Source organism: Mobula hypostoma, chromosome 19 (genome assembly GCF_963921235.1).
Source record: "Mobula hypostoma chromosome 19, sMobHyp1.1, whole genome shotgun sequence".
Taxonomy (NCBI): Eukaryota; Metazoa; Chordata; class Chondrichthyes; order Myliobatiformes; family Myliobatidae; genus Mobula; species Mobula hypostoma.
This window is the reverse complement of record NC_086115.1, coordinates 22,327,178-22,353,955: the sequence shown is the minus strand read 5'-3', so window position 1 is coordinate 22,353,955 and position 26,778 is coordinate 22,327,178. Positions and strand designations below refer to the sequence as shown.

Sequence of the window (26,778 nt, the reverse complement as noted above, 5' to 3'; positions counted from 1 at the left end):
ACTAGGTGAACATTTATGTTCATGCATTATTCTCTTAAGTTCTGCTACTTGAAACTGTTTTTCTTTATCCCAAAATAGCAACGGTATTATCATATTAACATTGCCACAGGCTAGGGGAAGAAGTTTCATCTCCACAAAATTGTTGGCTATTCAGTGAACTAGCTCAGATGAATTTTATTAAACTGATACCAGACAGTTTTTGGTTTTACTCATGATACAACCAAATACCAAATTGACTATAAGACATAGGAGCAGAATTAGGCCATTTGGCCCATCGAGTCTTCCACCAATTGGATACATGGCGAGGCTTCTGAAAGAGACCTATCATAATTCCATTATAAATAACAAAGTGAATAAAACAGAATTAACAAATACCACACATTATTTTTGCACTGCTCATTTAATTTAACTATTTAACTTATATACCTACTGTAATTCAGTTTTATTTTCTCTGTTATTATGTATTGCATCGTACTGCTGCTGTAAAATTAACAAATTTCATGACATATGCCAGTGATATTCAAACTGATTCTGATCCCACAACTTATGGCCCCACTTTCAAGGTCACCACAATGCATGTTCCCGGTATTATCCATCTACCTATCTATCTATCTATCCATCCAACTATTTATTTATTTACTTATACATTTTGCTTTTTGCACAATTTGTCTTCTTTTGCACATTGGTTGGTTGTTCAGTTTTTGTCTGTGTGCTGTTTTTCATTGATTCTATTGTATTTTTGCTCTACTGTGAATGCTGTAAGAAAATAGTCATAGTCATACTTTATTGATCCCAGGGGAAATTGGTTTTCGTTACAGTTGCACCATAAATAATTAAATAGTAATAAAACCATAAATAGTTAAATAGTAATATGTAAATTATGCCAGGAAATAAGTCCAGAACCAGCCTATTGGCTCAGGGTGTCTGACCCTCAAAGGGAGGAGTTGTAAAGTTTGATGGCCACAGGCAGGAATGACTTCCTATGACGCTCTGTGTTGTATCTCGGTGGAATGAGTCTCTGACTGAATGTACTCCTGTGCCCAACCAGTACATTATGTAGTGGATGGGAGACATTGAATCTCGGGGTAATATATGGTGACAATGCGTACTTGGATAATAAATTTACTTTGAACGCTGGAAATTCACTCTGCGACAGTGACGAAACAAGCAGAAACGGAAATGTAAGACAAGATGTCAGAAGAAAGGAGGAGACTGTAGGGCTTGTTTGTACATAATAAAGAACTTCAGTTCCCAATGTGCAATGCACAGTTCACCCAGAACTGGAAGTGATGATGGTGAAGGGACACAGATGCTCTTGGTGGGCTGATGGCCCCAGAATAAAATGTGGTCCAGCCGAAGCTTTTCTGTAATTCTGTAAATGAAATAGTTCTAGCATTTGAAAACCCACGCAAAGTTTGTCAGAAGTCAGTGTGAGGTCTAAATATGCAGCGTAACTGAATACCACGAGCAACTAAGAAAGAGATGCTAGGTTCTGACAGAGAGAAGCTGTCTCAAACTTCACCAGGAAATTAAGATGAGAGCCTAAAAATCCCCTCAGTGGATAACCTAAGCCCTCCCACAGCTATGCAGTTTACTGGCGATCCAGCTGATAATTGGAAAAGCTTCAAATAGCAATTCTATATACATATATAAAAATTTAATATATATTTCGTGGTGAGAAGAGCTGGTGAGGTGAAGGAAAATTTGAAAGTGTCAATCTTTCTACTGGTAATTGGCGAAGATGCTTTGGACATCTATAACAGCTTTCAAATTGATGAAACAGACTTTAAATTTGACACTCCGATGACAAAATTTGAGAAGTATTTTGTCCCAAGTAAAAACATTATGTTTGAGAGACGCAAACAACAGGAATTCTGCAGATACTGGAAATTCAAGCAACACACATAAAAGTTGCTGGTGAACGCAGCAGACCAGGCAGCATCTCTAGGAAGAGGTGCAGTCGACGTTTCAGGCCAAGACCCTTCGTCAGGACTAACTGAAGGAAGAGTGAGTAAGGGATTTGAAAGTTGGAGGGGAAGGGGGAGATCCAAAATGATAGGAGAAGACAGGAGGGGGAGGGATGGAGCCAAGAGCTGGACAGGTGATAGGCAAAAGGGATACGAGAGGATCATGGGACAGGAGGTCCAGGAAGAAAGACAAGGGAGGGAGGACCCAGAGGATGGGCAAGGGGTATATTCAGAGGGACAGAGGGAGAAAAAGGAGAGTGAGAGAAAGAATGTGTGTATAAAAATAAGTAACAGATGGGGTACGAGGGGGAGGTGGGGCATTAGCGGAAGTTAGAGAAGTCGATGTTCATGCCATCAGGTTGGAGGCTACCCAGACGGAATATAAGGTGTTGTTCCTCCAACCTGAGTGTGGCTTTATCTTTACAGTAGAGGAGGCCGTGGATAGACATGTCAGAATGGGAATGGGATGTGGAATTAAAATGTGTGGCCACTGGGAGATCCTGCTTTCTCTGGCAGACAGAGCGTAGGTGTTCAGCGAAACGTTCTCCCAGTCTGCGTCGAGTCTTGCCAATATATAGAAGGCCGCACCGGGAGCACAAGACACAGTATATCACCCCAGCCGACTCACAGGTAAAGTGTTGCCTCACCTGGAAGGACTGTCTGGGGCCCTGAATGGTGGTGAGGGAGGAAGTTTAAGGGCATTTATTTATTTTATATATCCCCCCTTTTTTCTCTCTCTGTCTCTTTTTTTCTCCCTCTGTCCCTCTCATTATAACTCCTTGCCTGCTCTCCACCCTCCAGGCTCTCCTCCCCACTTCTCTTTCTCCCCAGGCTTCCCGTCCCATGACCCTTTCCCTTCTCCAGCTCTTAGATCCATCCCTCCCCTCCTGTCTTCTCCTATCATTTTGGATCTTCCCTTCCTCCTCCCACTTTCAAATGTCTTACTATCTTTTCTTTCGGTTAGTCCTGACAAAGGGTCCCGGCCCGAAACGTCGACTGTACCTCTTCCTATAGATGCTGCCTGACCTGCTGCATTCACCAGCACTTTTCGTGTGGTTAGAGCATTGGCTGATTGGTAGGAGGCTGCAAGGGTTGGTGTTGGGACCCTTCTTTTTATGCTATATATCAATAATTTAGATGATGGAATAGATGGCTTTGTTGCCAAGTTTTCAGATGATATGAACATTGGTAGAGGGGTGGGTAGTGTTGAGGGAACAGGAAGGCTGCAGAAGGATTAGGCAGATTAGGAAAACAGGCAAGAAAATGGCAAATGAAATACAATGTTTTAAAATGCATGGTCATGCATTTTGCTAGAAGAAATAAATATGTAGACTATTTTCTAAATGGGGAGAAATTCCAAAAATCTGAGATGCACAGGGACTTGGGAGTCCTTGTACAGAACACTCGAAAGGTTAACTTGCAGGTTGAGTCGATGGTGAGGAAGGCAAGTGCAACATTAGCATTCAGTTCACGAGGTCTAGAATAGAAGAACAGGGATATGATGCTGAGGTTATGTAGAACAATGGTGAGGCCTCACCTTGAGTATTTTGAGCAGTTTTGGGCTCCTTATCTAAGAAAAGATGTGCTGGCATTGGAGAGGGTTCAGAGCATGATTCCGGGAATCATAGTCATAGTCATAGTCATACTTTATTGATCCCGAGGGAAGTTGGGTTTCGTTACAGTTGCACCAACCAAGAATAGAGTATATGAGGAACATTTGATGGCTCTGAGCCTGTACTCACCAGGGCTTAGAAGGATGGGGGGGGATCTCATTGAAACCTTTCAAATGTTGAAAGGCCTAGCCAGAGTAGATGTGGAGAGGATGTTTCCCATGGTGGGTGAGTTTAGGACAAAAGGGCACAGCCTCAGGATAGAGGGGTGTCCATTTAAAACAGAGATGCAGAGAAATTTCCTTAGCCAGAGGGTGGTGAATTTGTAGAATTTGTTACCGCAGGCGGCTGTGTAGGCCAGGTCATTGGCTGTATTTAAGGCAGTGATTGACAGGTTCTTGATTGGACATGGCATTGAAGGTTACGGGGAGACAGCTGGGAGTGGGCTTGAGGAGGGGAGAAAAGGATCAGCCATAATTGAACGGTAAAGCAGACTCATTGGGCCAAATGGCCTAATTCTTCTTCTGTATCTTATGGTGTTATGGTTTAAGTTCTTCCCAGAAACAGAGTGTTAGCTTAGGCCAATATTCAGCTGAGCTTCACATACTGAGTAAGTTCTGTGAGTTTGGAGATTTAAAAGGCTCACTATTTAGAGATAAAATAGTTTATGGAATCCCAGATAATGCTCTCAGAGAAAGCTTGCTCTGTGAAACAGATTTAACACCAGAAAAGGCTGTGAATATGTGTAGGGTAGCAGAAACCACCTGAGCACAAGCTAAAGAGCTGCCGAGGTCAGAAACAACAGTGCATGCTGGGAAAACAGAGGGACAGAGCACAAGCACAAGGGACAGCACCTACCGGCACAGCTACTGAATCTTGAAAAGCAAGTACAGCCAATATTTGGCCTCACTACATGGAAAAGTCTCAACCTGTTGAAAAGAGTTTTGTAGTGTCTTCACAGACCAAAGGTGACCGCACTTCACTCATGGAAGAATACACAGGTGTCTTTGAGGGGCTTGGATGCTTATCTGGTGTACACAAAATCCATGTAGATGAGACAGTAGCCCCTGTTGTCCACGCATGCAGGAAAGTTCTCTTTGCTCTTAGAGACAAACTTAGCAAAGAACAAGAATGCTTGCAATGGACAAATGTCATACAGAAAATAGAAGAACCAACAGATTGGGTGAGCTCACTGGTCATTGTGCAATAGAAAAATGAAGCATTGTGGATATATCTAGACCCCAAGGGATCTCAATGAAGCCATTAAGAGAGAGCATTTTAAATTGCTAACACTGGAGGAGAAGAGGTCTCAGTTTTCAGATGCCAAGTGGTTTGGCAGCTCAGCACATCATTTGGGTTTTGGCAGATGAAGATTTATGAGGCAAATTCGAGACTGTGTACTTTTAACACAGAAGAAGGAAGATATCACTTCCTTTGGTTACCATATGGGATCCTGTCCACAACAAAAATCTACCACAAAAACCAGCCACATGATCTTTGAGGGCATACCTAGGGTCGAGCAAATGATGGATGACATCATCATTTGGAGGTCCACCAAGGAAGAACATGATACATAAGTGAGGCAGGTGCTAGACGTGACACAGATGTCAATTTGAAATTAAATAAAGGGAAATGTGATTTTGGTGTTAAGCCACTGACTTTCATTGGAGATGTCAGATCGGAAGGGGGAGTGAAACCTGACCCAAGACAGACGTCAGCCATTGAGAACATGGCTGACAAAGAGGAGGTGAGATGTTTCCTGGGGATGGTGAGTTACCTGGATAAGTTCAGTCCTTGACTGTCTACTGTGTCAGCATCACTTAGGTCACTCCTGCAACAAATAAATGAGTGGATTTGGTCTCATGAGCAAGAAGAGTGTTTCTTGAGGCTGAAAAGAACCCTAATTGAAGAGCTCATGCTGAAGTTTTATGATCCAGAAAGATGTTCTAGGACCTCAGCTGATGTGTATGGCCTTCAATCTGTACTACTGCAGCAGCGTGATGACACATAACAACCTGTGGCCTATATATCAAGAGCTTTACCAAGTGCGGAAAGAGCTTCTTGCCAGCACATATGCATGTGAAAGGTTCCATCAGTATGTCTATGGACAAGCATTTGAAGTGGAGACAGGCCATAAACCATTGGTCTCTCAATTATGTCCAAATCACTGAACGACTGTCCCATGAAGATACAGCATGTGTTAATAAGGCTGCAGAAGTATGACGTGAAAGTGATCTACTCCATGGGAAGACAAATCTTTGCTGCTGATGCGCTGTCTCGAGCAGTCAACAAGAAAGAAAAGTGTGACCAACAGATTGATGTAGATTGACATGCCTTCATTGACATGCTGTCACTGCCATTTCAGTATCTCCAGATAGAACAGAGAAGATTAGGACAGCAGCAGGGATGAATGAAAAAATAAAAGTACTCAAAGAGACAATGTAGAAACGATGGCCAGCAACTAAGCATGACTGTCCAATATGTATTCGGGATGACTGGACATGCAGAGCTAAACTGTCAATACTGGAAGATATGGTCTTCAAAGAGAACAGGTTTGTGATTCCAGTGTTGCTACACAGGTGATGCACCATCAATAACTCCAAAAGACTAGAAGTAGAGTAAATACTGAAAGGCTTTTAATAGCAGTAAAATGTGACCTCCACCATGCTGAGTATCTGCCCCTGGACTGAGAGGAGGAGCAATGGTGCAATCGCCTTTATTCAGGGGTCTGTGGGAGAAGCCACAGGAACAGTCAGCAGAGGGGGAGTGTCCAGACAGGTAACCCAGTTACAACATATATATATATGGTTTACCACAACAGGGAAATGCTCCAGAAGATACATGAAGGGCATCTTGGTGAGGAGAAATGTAAATAAAGAGCTCATGAAGAGATGTACTGGCCAAGAATGAACCAAGACATCAGCCAGACCATGACATCATGTGAGATGCAATATATCTCACCTACAGACCAAAGCAGCAAGCTGAACTGCTTACACCACACCCTGTATCAGACAAGCCATACAAAGTTGGAGTAGATTTGTTTGATTGTAATGGGAAGAGTCATATTGCAACAGACTACTTTTCCAATTACCCAGAGGTTGCAACACTGCAATCAACATTCAGCAAAGCAGTCATCCCCTTTCTGATAGCTGTGTTTCCAAGGCATGGAGTCCCATGTGAAGTGATGTCGGACAATGATCCACTATTCTCCAGCAGTGAATCTGAGTCCTTTGCCAATGTTTGGGGGTTCCGACATAAAACTTCATCCACATCACACAAAATCTAATGGCCTAGCAGAGAGTTCAGACATGGTAGTGAAGGATCTCAGGAAGAAAGCACAAGATGGACGAGAGCATTACCCTAAGTCTGATGTTTTACAGAAGTGTGTCACTGCAGAATGGCCTTTCTCATACAAATGGAAGGTGCAATAGTTCAATCTAAAACCAGTGTATTATGCCTAAACGACGGAGACTACAACGGTATGAGGGAGGATTTGGCTAGTGTAGACTGGGTACACAGGAATATATGAAGGGACAATTGAGGAACAGTAGAAGACTTTCAAAGAGATTTTTCACGGTGCTCAAGAAAAGTATATTCCAGTTAAAAGCAAGGACAGTAAGGGTGGGGAGAGTCAGCCTTGGATAACTAAGGAAATAGGAGAAAGCGTTAAACTAAAAGCCTGTGCATACAAGTTGCCAAGAGTAGTGGGGAACTGGAAGATTGGGAAAACTTTAAAAAGCAACAAAGAACCACTAGATGGGCAATTAAGAAAGGGAAGCTAGATTATGAAAATAAATGAGCACAAAATATAAAAGTGAACAGTGAAAGTATTTATAATTATATAAAACGGAAAAGCACACAAGTTGGGGGAATTGATATTGGGTAATGAGGAAATGGCAGAGGCTTTGAATGACTATTTTGAGTCAGTTTTCATCATGGAGAACACATCTAACAAGCCAAAGAGAGATGTTATGGATGTGATGGGAGGTGAGGACCTCGATACAATAGCTATCGCTAAAGAGGTGGAGCTGAGCAAACTTGTGGGCCTGAAGGTAGATAAGTCCCCTGGTCCTGATGGAATACATCGCAGGGTGCTGAAAGAAATGGCAGAAGTTACAGTACAGGCTTTGGTGATGATTTACCAAACTTCTTTGGACTCTGAGCAGGTCCTGGCAGATTGAAAGACAGTGTTCAAACAGTGCACACCACTGTTCAAAAAAGGATGTAGGCAAAAGGCCGGTAACTATAGGCTAGTTAGTTTATCATCAGTAGTTGGGAAAAAGCTTAAAGCTATCATTAAAGAAGAATTAACGAGGCATCTGGAAAGAAATGGATCCACCAGGCAGACACAGTATGGATTCAATAAAGGCAGGTCCTGTTTGACAAACTCACTGGAGTTCTTTGAAGATATAATGAGCGCAATGGATAGAGGGGAACAGATGGACATTATTTACTTGGATTTCCAGTAGTCATTCAATAAGGTGCCACATAAAAGGTGCCACATCCATAAGATAAGGATGAATAGAGTTGGGGGTGATGTATTAGCATGGAGAGAGGATTGGTTAACTAATAGAAAACAGAGAGTTGGGACACATGGGTGTTACTCTAGTTGGTAATTTGTGGTGAGTGGTGTGCTGTAGGGGTCAGTGCTGGGCCTGCAAATGTTCACGGTATACATTAATAATCTGGAAGAGGGGCTGGGCGTAGTGTATATAAGTTTGCTGATGATACTAAATTGAGTGGAAAGGAAAATTGTGCAGAAGATACAGAGAGTCTGCAGAGAGATATAGATAGGTTAAGTGAATGGGCAAGGGCCTGGCAGTTGGAGTACAATGTGAAGTCATCCACTTTGGAAGGAAAAATGAAAGAGCAGATTATTATTTGAATGGTAAAAAAAAATTGCAGCATTCTGCTGTGCAGACGGACCTGGGAGTGCTCGTGCATGAATCACAAAAGGTTGGTTTGCAGGTGCAGCAAGCTATCAAGAAGGCAAATGGAATGTTGGCCTTCATTGCTACAAGGATTAAATTTAAGAGCAGGGAGGTTATGCTGCAATTGTACAGAGTACTGATGAGGCTGCACCTGGAGTACTGCGTGAAGTTCTGGTCTTCTTACTTGAGGAAGGATATACTGGCTTTGGAGGCGGTGCAGAGGAGGTTCACCAGGTTGATGACAGAGATGAGGGGGCTAGACTATGAGGAGGGACTGACTCATCTGGAACTGTACTCACTGGAATTCAGAAGAATGAGAGGAGATCTTATAGAAACATATAAAATTATGAAAGGGATAGATAGATAGAGGCAGGAAAGTTGTTTCCACTGATAGGTGAGACTAGAACTAGGGGACATAGCCTCAAGATGCAGGGGAGTAGATTTAGGATGGAGATTAGGAGGAACTTCTTTTCCCAGAGAGTGGGTGAATCTATGGAATTCTCTGCCCAATGAAGCAGTGGAGGCTACCTCTGTAAATATATTTAAGACAAGGTTGGATAATTCTCTTGAATAGTAGGGGAATTAAGGGTTATGGGGAAAAAGCGGGTAGGTGGAGATGAGTCCATGGCCAGATCAGCCATGATCTTATTGAGTGGTAGAACCGGCTCGATGGGCCAGATGGCCTACTCCTGTTCTATTTCTTATGGTCTTATGTTCTTGTTCTGTTCCTATATCTTATAGTCTTATAGACTAAGAATATGAGGGGCTAAACATTTGAAGATAATGTGAATCTGTAGAGAGGTAGGACAATTTTATCACAAATTGTTTGCAAATGTAAGTGCTGGGTTAATAGCTTAATGATACAGCATGTTTAACACAGCTGACAGAAACCTACTTCCAAGCAATAAACGCTTGGTGACAGTATAAAAATGAAGCGCTGTGAACATTTTTATTAAAAAGCCCTTGAAACATTATCAAAGAAGTCAGATCATGGCTCTAAAATTGAGGGGCTTAGTTAGCTTGATAGCATGAACAAAGACTGTGGAGACGCAGTCTGTAGACCAGTGTCACCCTACAAGGACTGTACTGCCAATCCGGTTGTCTGCTGAAGAAGCACATCATTGTCCTCAGAGGTGACCACTGCCCGTGAACAACCATCCTCACTCCAGGAACCAAGGTGCATAAGCTCTTGCCTTTCAAGTTGTGAACTCGAGTCAATAGATGATACAGGTAGTTCCCAGTCTACCAGCCTCGTTGCTGAAGATGAGTGAACTCCCCAGGCATTCTCATTCTTGGAGGTAACCATGGATGTCTGTTGTTTTAAGACTCAGTGAGGACTTCAATACCTCTGTCTCTACATTCTTCTTGAGCACGAGTTGCTAGAATAGAGCACAAGAAGGCAACAAAACATTCGAATCATGCTTACTTTCCATCGCCTCTGGCAGTTGTGAGGTATTGAATGCCGTCAAAGATGACGCTTACTCCAATTTTTGCCTTAAAGTTGAAAAGAAGGCATTCTCGCTAATGGAGACTTGTGACCAACTGACATGTGGACATACTTTAATGGAACTGTTGTGGTTTTCCTACATCCAGCATGATAAAATAGGCCAAATTCAGCATAGGTTCCTTGAGGGGAAATTTTAACTGACAAACCTGTTGGAATTCTTTGAGGAAATAACAGGCAGGATAGACAAAAGAGAGTCAGTGGATGTTGTTTACTTGGATTTTCAGAAGGCCTCTGAAAAGGTGCTGCATATGAGGCTGCTTAACAAGATAAGAGCCCATGGTAATACAGTAAAGTTACTAATATGGATAGAAGATTGGCTGACTAGCAAGAGGCAAAGAATAGGAAAAAACAGGGCCTTTTCTGGTTGGTTGCCACTGACTACAGGTGCTTAGGGATAGTTTGTCTTCACGATATACATGAATGATCTGGATGATGGAATTAATGGCTTTGTGCCCAGGTTTGCAGAGGATATGAAGATAGGTAGAGGGGCAGGTCGTATTGAGAAAGCAGGGAGTCTGCTGAAGGACATGGACAGATTAGGAGAATGGGCAATGAAGTAACAGATGGAATATAGTGTAAGGGAATGTATGGTCATGCACTTTGGTGGAAGGAATAGACTATTTTTTTAAACGGAGTTCTTGTGCAGGATTCTCTAAAAGTTAACTTACAAGTTGAGTCAGTGGTAAGGAAGGCAAATGCAATGTTAGCATTAATTTTGCAAGGACTACAATATAAAAGCAAGGATGTAATGCTGAGGCTTTATAAGGCATTGGTCAGAGTATTGTGAGCAGTTTTGGGCACCTTATCAAAAAAAAGATGTGCTGGCATTGGAGAGGGTCCAGAGGAGGTTCACGAGAATGATTCTACGAATGAAAGGGTTAATATTTGAGCAACATTTGATGGCTCTGGGCCTGTACTCACTGGAGTTTAGAAGAATGAGGGAGATGTTATTGAAACCTATCGAATATTGAAAGGCCTAAATAGAGTGGATGTGGAGAGGATATTTCCTATAGTGGGTAAGTCAACAACGAAAGGGCACACCCCCCCAGAATAGAGGGCCATCCATTTAGAACAGAGATGAGGAGGATTTTTTTTTTAGGTAGAGGGTGGTGAATCTGTGGAGGCCAAGTCACTGGATATATTTAAAGCGGAGGATGAAAGGCTCTTGATTAGTCAGGGGCATCAAAGGTTATGGGGAGAAGGAAGGAAGATGAGATTGTGATGGATAATAAATCAGGCATGATGGAATAATAGAGCAGATTTGATGGGTTGAATGGCCTAATTCTGCTCCTTTGTCTTATAATTTTATGAAATAGCTCGGGTTTAAATCAATAGTGATCTTTGCAACAAAATAGATTGATAATAGTACACTCAGAGAGAAAAATATTCCCGTCTATAGTTGACTTCCAGAGTCAGAAACATAAGACAGCTATTAATGGATCCATTAAAGAATTCAAACAAGCCAATCATATGGAATCACTTTCCATTTGGGTAGGCAAAGAAGAAAACTTTGATGCTTTTAAGATGAGATAGATTATTGCTTGATGTAAATCAAAAGGGATAGAAAAATGAGAAGAAGAGTGTGAGAAGAGACCCGTAAAAATGTCTCACGAAGACATCAAAAGCAAATTACAGTGGCAGGGGTTAATGAAGATACACAAAGCCACACAGCACATCTAGCAAAAACTACTGTGGATAAATTTCTATCCCACAAATGTCAAACATTAAAATCATCGTGGCAAAAAGTAGCTTATTTTTATTTTTACTCATGTTCTCTGATCCATGGCATGTCCCTAGTGATCTTTGCAGGTCTCTGTGAAACAGCAGGCAGAGGAGGGAACCTGCTCACTTTTATAGCCGGTTTTAACACTGAAGTAAAAAAATAACTGTCTCCTCAGTAATAGTTCCCATAATTAAGCCTAGTTAAATAAAATACATAAGGAAGTCCTGTTTGAGATGACTGAGAGTGATGGTAACCTCGGTTCATCTTTAACTGACAATTCCTTTTTGATCTCTAAAGCTAACAGTAATGCTATCATATCTGTTACTTGATTTGCATTTCTGAAAGACACAAACTTCCAGACTTAATGATGCAGTCTTCCGCTCTTTTGGGAAATTTAAATGCAGTTTAATCATCTGTGGCTCCATTGATTGATATGAAGTTGACTAATGAATCTAATTGCATATGAAAAGCATCAGTTGTCTGGAATTGTTTCCCTGCAAATACGTATATGCCATTTTACTCCTATATTGAATTACCATTACTGATATTAAATACTGATTATTAAATTATAAGATTAGTTTTCTCCCAATGGTCAGTAGAGATAACTAGCTAATTAATCCATGTGTCTATTTAGTGTAGATGCAGTCTGATTTGTCAGATGTGTGGAGACACTTGTGGGCTGCCCCCAGCAGACTCTTTATGTATTGGTTGTTAATGCAAATGGTAATTTTCACCGTATGCATACGTGATGAAAAACTTGAATCTTGAATCTTGAGTCAGGGGAAATTTGGCAATTTGTGAGTACAGAACAGTAAACATTGCCTTGGTCTGTTCTTGTCAAACAGAACTTATTTCTTCTTGCTGTGACTCTGTTTGATTTCCCCTTACCCAATCTCTTCGCTCTTGTAACCATAGTGTAGATAGCCCTCATCATTTACACAGTTTACTGCTCCCAGCTATTTTCACCATATATAATCAATCCCTCTATTGCTTCATACCACCCCCATGGCCATCTGAGGCCCAATCTCTTCTCTCATGAAGATAGGCCCAATCAGTTCAAGTTTAATTATCATTCAATAATACTCATAAACATGCATGAATACTGCCAAACAAGTGTTCCTCCTGAGCCAAGGTGCAAAACACAATGCCAATAGTCAGACACAGCACAAGGCACATATAAGAGAGCAGTAAACATACCATCATGCAATATATATATATATATATATATCCCAAGTTCCTCAGTAAAATGTCCTGTGAGTTGATGGTGCATGGGTGTTTTTGGCACGAGCAAGCAGTTCTCAGAGTTTGCTGATGCATGCACCCAATCCAGCATGCCTTCCACCGTACAAACACTGGAAGGCAGCACTGACAGGGTGGGACAACCCCCAATCCAGCATGGACGCTATACCATACCACCTCCCTGGGTTGCAGCAAGAAGCAAGCCCGAGGCATGAGGCCTAGTCCTCACCACAACCGAGGCCATGCAGCTCCCACACTGTCGGTCTCACCGATAAACCAGTGAACCAGACTTGCAATATTTTAAATTGCCAGAGTCCAACAGAGTCTTGAGATCACAAGAAAGATATCCAAGACTGTCACTCACATTTATACTGTACAACACATTCAAGCATTGACTCCAACGCCTTTCTGTAGCAGGTAGCAACACGGGCTGCACCAAGTACAGCTCCTCCGCCAATAAGCGACTTGCTGACGGGGTAGACCTGCCATACCTGGAAGTTCCTAACGACCAGCATTGCCTTACGACCACATTAAAATGACATTTTAAAGAGAGAAAAACACCTCTGGTTAGCCCTGAGGAGGCCGTTGTGTCCGAGTGTGCAGCCATCTTGTCGGATGGTGCCCCTCCACTCTCTTCTTGCGTGGTTGATTTTGTTCCTGAAATCAACAACTTGTCCTTCAACTTCACTCACTTCATTCAGATCGAATGTGTAGCTTTAAGAACCTAATTTGCTCATGTTTGCTTGTGGAATATGTGGGGAAATACTTGCTTCAGCCCCATCCAGGCCTCCTTCTTCAGCTCTTTACTGAAGATATTAATGATGGTATTCACGTTGCTTCTTGCACCTGCGCAGAACTTGCAATCATCTTTGCTGCCAATTTCCACCACGCTGTTACTCTCACATAATCCATTCTTTCTCATTTTTTAATCTCCTTGTCAGGAAACAAGTCAGCAACCAACAGCCATCAATCTACAACCTGCTCCCGCTACATCTGCTACAACCACTCTAGCCCTCTTCCTGTCATTTCCATTTCATTTTCCCAGATCTCCAGTTCTGTTATTCTAGTTCTACTTCACTACCAAAGGAGGTGTAAGGTACTCTTTCCCTACGCTTCTCCAGCAGGTCACCCTTGGGCAAGGTATAGCACCTGCTTAGCCCCCCCAGTCAGGGTTACATGAAGCCATGGGAGCAGGTGGTGAAAGTTTGTATGAGTAGCTGGTGTGCGTCACACATCCTGGCTATGCGACCACTGATGCCAGGCAGACATCTCTGAAGAGTATTGATAATGGCTGGGGTCTCCCATCTTGGAAAGACACTGCTCAGAAGAAGGCAATAGCAAATCATTTCTGTAGAAAAATTTGCCAAGAACATCATGGTCATGAGACCATAATCGCCTACATCATATGACATGAACGATAAAGATGATGATGATTTTGCTGTATCTGTCCACAGCAGGAAGAAGTCATCTCTTTCCCTCAACCATAGACTCTTTTCCATGTTGGTTGATAGGGCTCTCCAGTGTCCATTGCTGGAACCTACCCTCATCATTTCCCATTGTATCAAGTAGGAGGATGGGATTTCCCTTGTCCTCAACTTCCACTCAATAAACTGCGTGTTAACCTGATGCCAATATTCCACTTTCCAAACAGATCTCCCCTTCTCATCTCTATTCTGCACATCAAAAGTGCAGTTTCCTCTATTGCTCCCTGATTCATTCCTCCATTAAAAATGGCCATATGTTTCCTGTGGCTTGTCACCTTAAAGTTCTTTGACCTTTTACAATGTTCCAATGTAGCCTGAAGAACAGCATCTATTCTCCTATCAAGGCACATTATGACCCTCAGAATTCAAAGTTAGAGTCACCTATTTTGGTCCTTTGAACCTGCTCTGTCATTCATTAAGATCTTGAATCACATTCTACCTCAAAATTGCAATATCCCAATATTCATTGATGGATTTACTGATAGATTTTTGAATATTAAGGCAATCAATTCCAATTTTAAGTTATCTCATTAACTAAGTTTCCACAAACCTTTGAGAATTGTAAAGACTCATCATCCTCTGAGGGAAGAAATTTTCTTGAACCTCGGCCTACTCTTAAATGCTCTTTATTCCAGAACTGTGAACCCTGGTTTTGGGTTTCTCATCCCGGGAAATATCCTTTCTGTATGAAAGCTGTTGTTTCTTGTAAATTTTAATGAGTTTCCCACTCATGCTTCCAAATTCTAGCAGAAACAAGCTTACTCCCTCCGTCCTGGATAAATATATCCAATCTCAGCTAAGGATACCAGAACAGGACACAATATCCCACATGAGGTCTCACCAAGGCCTCACATAACTGCAGTAAGAGATAGTCACTCCTCTACTCCTAGAATGAAATTCTCCTATAATAAATTACAATGCCCCATTTATCTTCCAAATCACTTGGTCTCCTGCACTGTGGGTTTCAGTAATGTGCTCATGGGCACTCAGATCTGTTCACTCATCAATAATTTCCAATTGTTCACCACTTTCAAAATACTCTGCTTTTTTGCTCTGTGCACTGAAGAGGATAACTTCATATTTTGCACATTAATTCCACCTGCCATGTTCTGTCAAAATTCTAACATTTTCTACTTCTGATGAAAGGTCATTGACCTTCAGTTTTTGTCCACAGATGCCACCTGACCTGCTGAGCACTCCCCTCACTCCTTTCACACAGTCAACATTTTTCACTGGATAGGAAGTAAAACTATTGTCACATACTGGTAATCAGAATATGGGCGAGTTTATGCACTAATATTAGGGGAAAAAAGGACCCAGGAACAAAATGCTGCAAAGTCAGATGGCGTATTTTGGGGACTGAAATAAGCAGTCTTGGTGATGGTCTAAATGAGGTGGTTGTCATTACGTCATCTTGTATCCCCGTTGAGAAACCAGCCTGGAGTGGAGAACATAGTTACAGGTGAGTTTTCCAACTAAAACAAAACCAGCTGCCTTCTCTCTGATTAGTTTTTGGCAACAATGATCTATGGCTGAAATGGCTGGGGAAATTGTTAATTAGTTCCTTCAGTTAAAATATCCCACACTCCCATCCAATGTACATATCATTGGCATCAGGGAGAAAATGGGGAAATTCCATTTTAGAACAGCAAAAGATGTGGCCACAAACTTTCTTCAAAGTTCTGTACAATTGACAGTGGATCTTTTTTTGTTCAATTTCTTCTGGAACTCATTTACATCTCAAACAACGTTTCCATGGGCGAATGCAATTAGTCAGCCTTTTATAACTTAATTGCTTTTTTTTCTTGCATTAATGTTGTTCCATGATATACTTAAGAGTGGCAGTATGGTACAGTTTGATTAATACAACTGAAAATGTTTTCATCACATGAAATAAATATTTTTAATCAAACTGTCTACCCAGTCCACCAAAACTGCAACAATCCAATTTTAAGTAAGTGAGAATAACTCCATGGAACAATGCAAGATATGTTTATTATTCAGGAGTTTTCCTGAGTTAAGAAAACTCAGATGAAAGAGAGTAAGGAATGGAGGTGAACTTTTTTGACTGCGGCTGGTGGAATAGGCAATCCTAAAGCCAGATGGTGGTAGTATAGTCAGGGTATAGATCAGAACATAGAACATAGAATATTACAGCATAGTACAGGCCCTTATGATTGCTCTCACAATTCAAGAAGTGCCCACCCATTTAAAGCATGCAGCACTCCTGCACAAATAGCAGAAACAGCATGCCACCTCATACACTACCTCCCTCCCGGTCTCCTCTAACTGTGGTTCTCATATTGGCTCATCAGTTACCTCTGAACAAAACTCCTTAAACAGGAGGGGAAGAACATGGTGCATTTGGAGCTGCAGATTCTCAGATGTTCACAGTTGATGTACTTCGCCTGCTCCTGAACACTCAACCAACTTTACAGACATACCGTTGAAAGTACCCTGGCCTGGGGCATCAAGGTCTTGGATGAACAAGTAGCGGAGTCAGTCCAATAGGAACATCCCTGCACGCCATTGGTATTACCCACAGGAGGCACTGCCTCAAGGAGGAGCATCCATCAAAGACCTTCACCATCCAGACCATGCCTTCTCCTCTCAGCTACCGTCGCGCAGGAGATGCAGAAGCCTGAAGCCCCACACCACCAGGTTCAGGAACATTTGTTTCCTTTCAGCCATCTGGTTCTTTAGCCGACTTGCACAACCCTAATCACTACAGTTTTGCAGCACTATGACAATTTGATCACTTTGCACTAAAATGGACCTTGTATTTTTGTTCTAATCGTATTGAATTTATGGTTTCCTTATGAATGTTGCTTATATGATGCGCCTGTGATTCTGCTGCAAGTCCAGTTTCTCCTCGTACCTGTACGTACGTGTACTTGTGCACACGACAATATACTCAACTTTGACTTTAACTAATGGTAGGACCCAGGAAGCACTGAGGAAAAGAAGAATATTGAGAAATACAGCACAGTTCCAAGGACGTTTGAAGGCAGCAGCCGAGATACATGAAGTACACAAGGCATAGGATACGTGTCCTCAGCTAAGAGCAGCAGGACGAGCCATGCAATGGTATAAATGTTAATTAGGCCACAGCTGGAGTATTGTGTGCGGTTCTGATTGTCGCACTACAGGAATGATATAATCTTGTTGGGGAGGGTGCAGAGGACATTCACCAAGATGTTGCCTGGATGGAGCATTTCAGCTATGACAAGAGACTAGATCGGCTGGGATTGTTTTCTTTTAGCGTAGAAGAGGCTGAGGGGACACCTAATTAGAGGCATACAGTATTTTGAGGGGCAAAAATAGGTTAGATAATGAAAAATGGTTTCATTTAGCAGAGATCATAGGTATAAGGAGATGGTCAGTGATGTAGTGGCAACAGTACCGGACTTGGAGGCAAATGGTCCCAGGTTCGAATCCGGCTGGCCTCTGGCATGCTTTCCATCCATGCTGAGTTGAGCAAGCCACTCATTTTTAAAAGAAATAGACAAATGCTAAAGATATGGCAAAAGAAAAGCCACCCCAAGTGCCACAAGGCACGAAAACGAACAATTACATACGTTTAAGGGGATTTGAGGATGCTGCAGATCTGGTACATAAAGGAGATGGTGCTGTGACTGCATACACAAAACCCATAAAAAATGTTGGTGGAGCTCAGCAGGTCAGGCAGCATCTATGGAGAGGAATAAACAGTGGATGATTCTTCATCTGGGCTTGAAACTTCGATTGTTTATTCCCATCCATAGATGCTGCCTGACCTGCTGAGTTCCTCCAGCATTTTGTGTCTGTGCACATTTCCAGCACCTGTAGAACTTGCATTCAGAATTTAAAATATACTTAATGTGCCCTTGAAATTCTGTAGCATAGAATGTTACACAGGCAGAGTGCTGGGATGAGTATAAAGAGATATTTGATAGTGGGCCATGCTGTACAACATTGACAGCCCCCCCAAAAAAGCCACATAATTGCTGTCTAACAATTGCTGAATCTCTGAAAGCCTGTAATCTTTGCAGAGCCTTTTTCTAGAGCTGGGAGTAAACAGTGGATCAGATAGGGGCTGCTGCATCAAATAGGCAAGGCATTTCAGGATGATAGCACTCCTGATTTCCTAGACAGATTTAGTTGAACAGCTCGTGGACTGCTCTAACAAGGTCACAGATCTCCACATATGTGACTCATCAAAAGATGATTTGATGATCACAGTGTGGGGAATTGGGCCTACAATCATAATCTGCCCGATGGCCGTAGTGAGAAGAGAGCACCGCCTGGATATTCTGGATACAAAACACTTAACACAACATGATCAAAGTACTCATGGCAAGGAGAACTAAAGAACCAAAAGGATGTCTCAGACATGGTCAGTCTCGGATTGCAGTGCCCCTCTGATACCCCAATCAGCTTGTAAACAGCACTGAGAAAAGACAAGGCTGTAGACATTGTATACATAGACTTGTTTGTGAGAATGTGGCAAGTGTACATGCGGCCGATTGGTCGAGTGGTGAGTCGATTGGCCCTCCTACGCATATAGGGCCCCCCTCTTTTAGCGCCGGCTTTTGTGTGCATGTGTTCATCATCTCAGTGGGCCCGGTTCGTCATTCCTACCCCGTAAGTTGCCCATCATGCGCCGTTACTCCCGTGACTCAGTAAAAACATTTAATCCAACTCGCAAAAAAATTCTGCGTGTGCTGGAAGTCCAAAGCAACATACACAAAATGCTGGAGGAATGCAGAAGGCCAGGCAGAATCCATGGAAGTGAAAAGCAGCCAATGATTCATGCTACAATCCTCCTTCAGGACTGAGAAGGAAAGCGGAAGGTGCCAGAATAAAAAAAGGTGGGAGGAGGGGAAGGAGGGTAGCAAGATGGTGACAGGTAAAGCCAGGTGAGTGGGAAAGATAAAGGACTGAAGATGAAGGAATTTGATAGGAGAGAAGTGTGGACCAGAGGAGAAAGGAAAGGGAGAGAGGCACCAGGGGTGGTGATAGGCAGGGGAGAAGAGGTTAGAAGCCACAGTGGGGAATAGAAGAGGGGAGGGGAAGTGAAACCTTTTTATATCTGAAGTAGTAATTGAAATTCATGTCATCAGGTTGGAGGGTACCCAGACAGAATATGTATTGATTCTCCATACTGAGGGTGGCCTTATCATGGCACAAGAAGAGGCCATGAACTGACATGTTGAAACAGGAATGGGAATCGGAATCCGAATTAAAGTGTTGGGCCACTAGGAAGTTCTGCTTTTTGCAGATGGAGTGGAGATGCTCGATGAAGCATGAACTTGAGATGGTCCTCCAGTTTACAATGAGTCTCACCAATGTAGGGGAGGCTGCATCAGAAGCATTGGATACAGTTGACAATCCCAGCAGATTTGCAGATGAACTGTTGCCTCACCAGGCAGTACCGTTTGGGGCCCAGAATGGAGGTGAGGGAGGAGGTGAATGGGCAGGTGTAGCAGTTTGTCTGCTCGCAGGGATAAGTGCCGGGAGGGAGATTATTAGAGCGGGATGAATGGACAAGAGAATCACAGAGAGGGTGACCGTGCGAAAAGAAGAAAGCAAGGGCGCAGAGATAAAGATGTGTTTGGTGATAGGATCTCTTTGGAGAAGGTGGAAGCTGCAGAGAATGATGTGTTGGATGAGGGGGCTCGTAGCGTGATAGGTAAGGACAAAAGAAACTCTGTCGCTTTAAGGCAGTGAGAAGATGGGGTGAGTGCGGATGTCCAGGAAATGGAGGAGATATGGGTAAGAACAGCATCAATGATAGAGGTCTACTCTGTTGTCATTCTTATCCCATGCATACACAATTGACTTTAGCAAGGCTTTTGACAAGTTCCTCTATTGTGCAAACACGAGGAAATCTGCAGGTACTGGAAATTCAAGCAACACACATAAAAGTTGCTGGTGAACGCAACTGACAAAGGGTCTCAGCCCAAAACGTCGACTTTAACTCTTCCTAGAGATGCTGCCTGGCCTGCTGCGTTCTCCAGCAACTTTTATGTGTGTTCCTCTATTGTGGACTGGTCCAGAAGTTCAAAGCGCATGGGATCCAACCTGGAGCCAAAATCGGCTTGCTGATAGAAGGTAGAAGGGAATGCTGAAGAATTTATTGTCTGGCTGGAAGTGCACAGCCAGTGGTATACTGCACCGATCAGTGCTGAGAGCTTTGCCATTTGTCATAGAAATAAATGAGCTGGATGTGAGGCTACCTGGTCTGATCAGTAAACTTGATGAATGCATGAAAATTGGAGTCGTCAATGGCAAAATTTGCTGTGAAAGGGTAGTGAGGAAAATAGATCAGCTAGAAATTCGGATGGAGCAATGGCAGATGGAACTTGATCAGCGAGACCTTGCTGTGCAAATTCATGGTTTCTTGACAATGGTGATACAGAAGGTTAGGGTAATGAAAAAGGCATTTAGCATGTTTGTGTTCATCAGCCAAGGTACTGAGTCTAAGAGTTGAGTATAATGGTTGGAACTTGTGTGTTGAGCTTATATACAGCAGATTTATAAAACTGGGTAGATTGTCAGAGTATTTTTTTCCAGGATATGGGAACCTAAACCTATAGGACATGGTTGAAGGTGAGAGGACAGAATTTTAAAGTTCACCTAAGGGACAAGTTTTTCTATACAAAGGCTGGTGGTTACCTGTAATGAGCTGACAGGAGTGAGGACAGAGACAGAAGCAATTACAATGTTTAAATGACATTTGGGAAGTATCTGGATGGGAGAAGTTTAGAGGGGTAAGGACTGAACGCAGGCAAATGGGCATTAGTGTAGGGAGACGTAACAGTCAGTGTGGATGAGGTGGACCAAGAGGCATGTTTCTGTGCCACATTGCACTATGAATGTACAACCGATCCTCTTCTCTGCCTTGGGACCCTGGGCCACATCTGCTCTGCTTGTAACACTGGTCCAGTACCTTTAAAGGCAAAGTAAATTTACTATCAAAGTGCATATATATGTGGCTCCATATACCACCTTGAGATTCATTTTCTTTCAGGCATTTAAAGGAAATTAAAGAAATACAATGGAATTTATGAAAAACTACACATAAACAAAGACAAACTAGGTAATAAATAAATCAGTGGATAGATAGATAGGTAGATAGATAGATAAATAGATTGATAGATAGACAGACAGACAGACAAACAAGCAAACAAATAAATGGATGAATGAATAAATAAATAAATGAATGATACTTGAGAACATGAGCTGCAGAATCCTTGAAAGTGAATCCATACGTTGTGGTATCAGTTCAGAGTTGAATTGAGTGAAGTTATTCACATTGGTTCAGGAACCTGATGGTTGTGGGATAGTATCTGGTCCTCAGACTGGTGGTGTAGGACCTGAAGCTCTTGTACCTCCTGCCCAATGGCAAAAAGAGAGCATGCCTGGAAGGTCTGGATGTGGCACGCCCAACACAACATGATCAATGGCAAGGAGGTTGTAAGTGGAAAAACAGGGGAACAAAAGGATGTCTCACCCATGGGCACTCTGGGGTTGTGTTGCGCCTCTGATATCCCAGATAGCATTTAAATAGCAATGCAGCAGACGTGTTTCAAGTATCTGATTAAACTTGTAAAATGTTTGCTGCAATCAATTCAATACAAAAGTTAGGGATCTCTGTCAAAGCTGCAAGATGTTTCTCAAGCAGAAAAGCATCAGCTAAATTCCTAAAGTTTAAACGAGAATTGCAAACCAGGCCAAGTATAGTGGAGCACAATGTTACCAGACCCATGGGCTGGACCTTGTCTGGTACAGTGCTTCCAAAACCTTTTTGAGTTACTGCCCCATTGCCTCCCAGACCACAACCACAGTGCCCACCCCTCCATTTTCCATCCATTACATAAAAACTATAAAGAATTTTGATTTATGGCGCACAGTGAAAGAAAATAGGAACTGCAAATTCAAAACAGTGAGAAATAGTTGAAAAAAAAAGCTACAAATAAAATAATTACTTTAGTTAATTAGGGTCAAAACAATTTTCATCAACAATTTTAACAGCATGCATTAGTAGTCTAACTATTCACTACTTGATTGCTTTTTCATCTTTCATTGAGATGGATGGGCTTGATGCAGTGGGATCAGCTTCTCAACATCAAGCTGAATATTACTCAAAAGGAGTCTCAGATCTCCATGTTCAGTAATTTGCAGTCTGTTTCATTGCTTTGAAAGAAGTTGGGCAGCTGCACTGAAACCACAGTGTACTAAATATGATGTTGGAAACACAATGAAGAGCATCTTGTTTTTTTCCACAGTGGGGAATTGCATTCACAGATTTCTTTTTGCAACGAAAAGTCTTGATATGATCTTTTGAACCTCAGCTTCAGCTCCAAGTCATTTTGTAGCGAGATCGGTTCTTCCTCTATCGCTTCTGTTATTTCCTCATGACTTGCTGAGGAATTAATTTATTATCCAATCAGGAACTTGGATCGAGAGAAGACCTTGAAATCTCTCTGACATGTTTTTATGCAGCTCACCCAGGTGGGCACAGTGTACTCGAAGATGATTATCTGGTATCTTTCTTTCTCTTCCAGCTCTGAGAGATTCAGAAAATGGTCTCAGTGGTCAATGTTGCAGTTAAACTGGGTTAACCTGGACAGAAGTGTGGAGATGACTGATTTGACTTTGATCATTATTTCCTTGTAATTAAAGATTGATTTCTTCAAACTTTGTGAATAATTCTGACAAATAGGCAACATCATACCTCATATTCTTGAGCTGATTACTTAATGAAGCATTCAAGTCTTCAAAGAATTTTATTACAATTTCAAACAGTACATAAAAGCCTCTCAGAAGTTTCCTTTTGAGAGAGATCTGACTTCTGCGTGCAACAGTGAGGATCAAGCTGTTCATCATTCACAGTACAAAGCTTTCAAAATAGTTGAGAATTGAGAACATGCGACTTGATTTTATTTACCACTGTGATAACGACAATTAATGATGATTTGTGTAGCCGATCGACTTAGATTTTTGCAACAAGATGTCTGTGAATTACGAAGTGAATGGTAAATATGTTAGGTGCAGCATTTTTCAAGAAAGTAATAACCCCAGAATGGCATTCAGTCAATGATGGTGTTCCACCTGTTGCACAAGCAAGAATGTTGGTAGCCAAATGTCCTTCTCTTTGAAAAATTGCTCAAGAGTCCAAAATATTGACTCCCTCCTCATATCTGTTTCTAGTTCCCTTGCAAATAACAACTCTTGAATTATACTTTCATCATTTTATGATGTGAACATAACCAAAAAGCAAGATTCGTTCCCTGGCAAAGTTGACTCATCCAGCTGTGGAACAAATTGTGTTGTTCTATTTTGCACATTATGTCTTCCACGTTGTCAGACATTTCATCTATTTGTCTTTGAACAGAGTTTTTGCTGAGAGGAATCACTTTAATTATTTGGTCTGAAGATATGTGCAAAACTGTACTTAGAACCTCCCTTACTGCTGGCAGAATCGGTTCTTCTCCAATTGTACGGGGCTTTGCAGATATACCAGAGAGCAATGAAATGTTGTGTAAAGCACACAAACCATCAGTGTTTTAGATTAGATTACGAGGACGCTCAGTCATTTGGAAATGCATGCATTAAAAAATGATACAATGTTCCTCCAGAATGATATCACAAGAAACACAAGACAAACCAAGGCTAAAACTGACAAAACCACATAATTATAACAAATATGAGGAATTCTGCAGATGCTGGAAATTCAAGCAACACACATCAAAGTTGCTGGTGAACGCAGCAGGCCAGGCAGCATCTCTAGGAAGAGGTACAGTCGATGTTTCGGGCTGAGACCCTTCGTCAAGACTAACTGAAAGAAGAGCTAGTAAGAGATTTGAAAGTGGGAGGGGGAAGGGGAGATCCAAAATGATAGGAGAAGACAGGAGGGGGAGGGATGCAGCCAAGAGCTGGACGGGTGATTGGCAAAAGGGATATGAGAAGATCACGGGACAGGAGGCCTAGGGAGAAAGAAAAGGGGGAGGGGGGAATCCAGAGGATGGGAAAGGGGTATAGTGAGAGGCACAGAGGGAGAAAAAGGAGAGAGAGAAAAATAATGTGTGTATATAAATAAATAGCAGATGGGGTACGAGGGGGAGGTGGGGCATTAATGGAAGTTTGAGAAGTCAATGTTCATGCCATCAGGTTGCAGGCTACCCAGACGGAATATAAGGTGTTGTTCCTCCAACCTGAGTGTGGCTTCATCTTTACAGCAGAGGAGGCCGTGGATAGACATATCAGAATGGGAATGGGACATGGAATTAAAATGTGTGGCCACTGGGAGATCCAGCTTTCTCTGGCAGACAGAGCATAGGTGTTCAGCGAAACCATCTCCCAGTCTGCATCAGGTCTCGCCAGTACATAGAAGGCCACATCGGGAGCACCGGACGCAGTATATCACCTCAGCCGACTCACAGGTGAAGTGTCGCCTCACCTGTTAGGACTGTCTGGGGCCCTGAATGGTGGTAAGGGAGGAAGTGTAAGGGCATGTGTAGCACTTGTTCCACTTACAAGGATAAGTGCCAGGATGGAGATCCGTGGGAGGGATGGGGGGACGAATGGACAAGGGAGTCGCGTAGGGAGCGATCCCTGCGGAAAGCGGCGGGGGGAGGGAAAGATGTGCTTAGTGGAGGGATCCTGTTGGAGGTGGTGGAAGTTACAGAGAATAATATGTTGGACCCGGAGGCTGGTGGGGTGGTAGGTGAGGACCAGGGGAACCTTATTCCTAGTGGGGTGGTGGGAGGATGGAGTGAGAGCAGATGTACGTGAAATGGGGGAGATGCGTTTGAGAGCAGAGTTGATGGTGGAGGAAGGGAAGCCCCTTTCTTTAAAAAAGGAGGACATCACCCTCGTCCTGGAATGAAAAGCCTCATCCTGAGAGCAGATGCGGCGGAGACGGAGGAATTGCGAGAAGGAGATGGCATTTTTGCAAGAGATAGGGTGAGAAGAGGAATAGTCCAGATAGTTGTGAGAGTCAGTAGGCTTATAGTTATAATATATAGTTACAAAAGTGCAAAGCAATACTGTAATTTGATAAAGAGCAGTCCATGGGCACGGTAGAAAAAAGTCTCCAGGTCCTGATAGCCTCATCATCTCACGCAGGCGATAGAAGGGAGAAACTCTCCCTGCCATGAACCTCCAAGCGCCGCAAACCTGCCGAAGCAGCACCATTGGAAGCACCCGACCGCAGCGGACCCCAAGTCCATCCGAAAACTTCGAGCCTCTGACCAGCCCCTCCAACACAGCCTCTCCAAGCATCATCCTCTGCCGAGCGCCTTGATCCCACCCCGGCCGCCGAGCAACAAGCAAAGCCGAGGACTCGGGGCCTTCCCCTCAGGAGATTCCGGACCACACAGTAGCAGCAGCAGCGAAGCAGGTTGTGAAGTGCAGGAAAACGTTACTGAAAACTTCCACAAAGTGACTGAAAATAAGCCAAGTGTTTGCTTGCTTTATCAGAGTGTATTCTTTTCAAATGTTCAAGGAATCTGGACAGTTTTGTCATCTCATTTGAAAAAATTTTCACACTGCAGACACATTGGTTGCTTGGTGCCATTATAAATCCATATTTCAGATACTCCAAACTACACTGTCTACATTTCATTTTTGTTTGGTCTGCTTCTGCCACTTTCATTATGGATTACCGACAATGCTCAATCACCCGTTGTTTAAGTCCAACCTCAAACAATACAATCAATAAAGGGGAAAGTTACGATGTCATCATAGCTCAGGGAAAACCTCAATCTCTACCTGGAGGTACATATAGTGGGGCAGTAATATCTTGGTTGGGCCATGGGCTAGAGAAATGTGGTCAAGACCATTCAAAAGGGCAGATTCTGAACTTTGCCACATCGAATGACATACTCTAATTCACATGAATTGTGTCACTGCAAGATTAGAGTATGGGAATCATACTAGCGAGCACTGTACTACAGTAACAAATGGAAATAATATGTGGGCCAGGCCCAGAGACAACACAATATCTTGTGCCTCCTGTCCCATGATCCTCTCATATCCCCTTTGCCAATCACCTGTCCAGCTCTTGGCTCCATCCCTCCCCCTCCTGTCTTCTCCTATCATTTTGGATCTCCCCTTCCCCCTCCCACTTTCAAATCTTTTACTAACTTTTCCTTCAGTTAGTCCTGACAAAGGGTCTCGGCCTGAAACGTCGACTGTACCTCTTCCTAGAGATGCTGCTTGGCCTGCTGCGTTCACCAGCAACTTTGATGTGTGTTCTTACAATATCTTCAGTCCAGATTTCTCATGATGTGCCAAATACAGAATGTCACATTACTTTACAATAACTATAA

General features: G+C 42.7%; 1 protein-coding gene across 1 annotated transcript in view; it reads right to left on the bottom strand.

Annotated features, from left to right (window-relative positions):
- The window catches only part of LOC134358903 (catenin alpha-3-like), a 703,413-nt gene that overhangs the window by 385,112 nt on the left and 291,523 nt on the right, over positions 1 to 26,778 (bottom strand). The gene's annotated exons all lie outside the window — the stretch shown is intronic.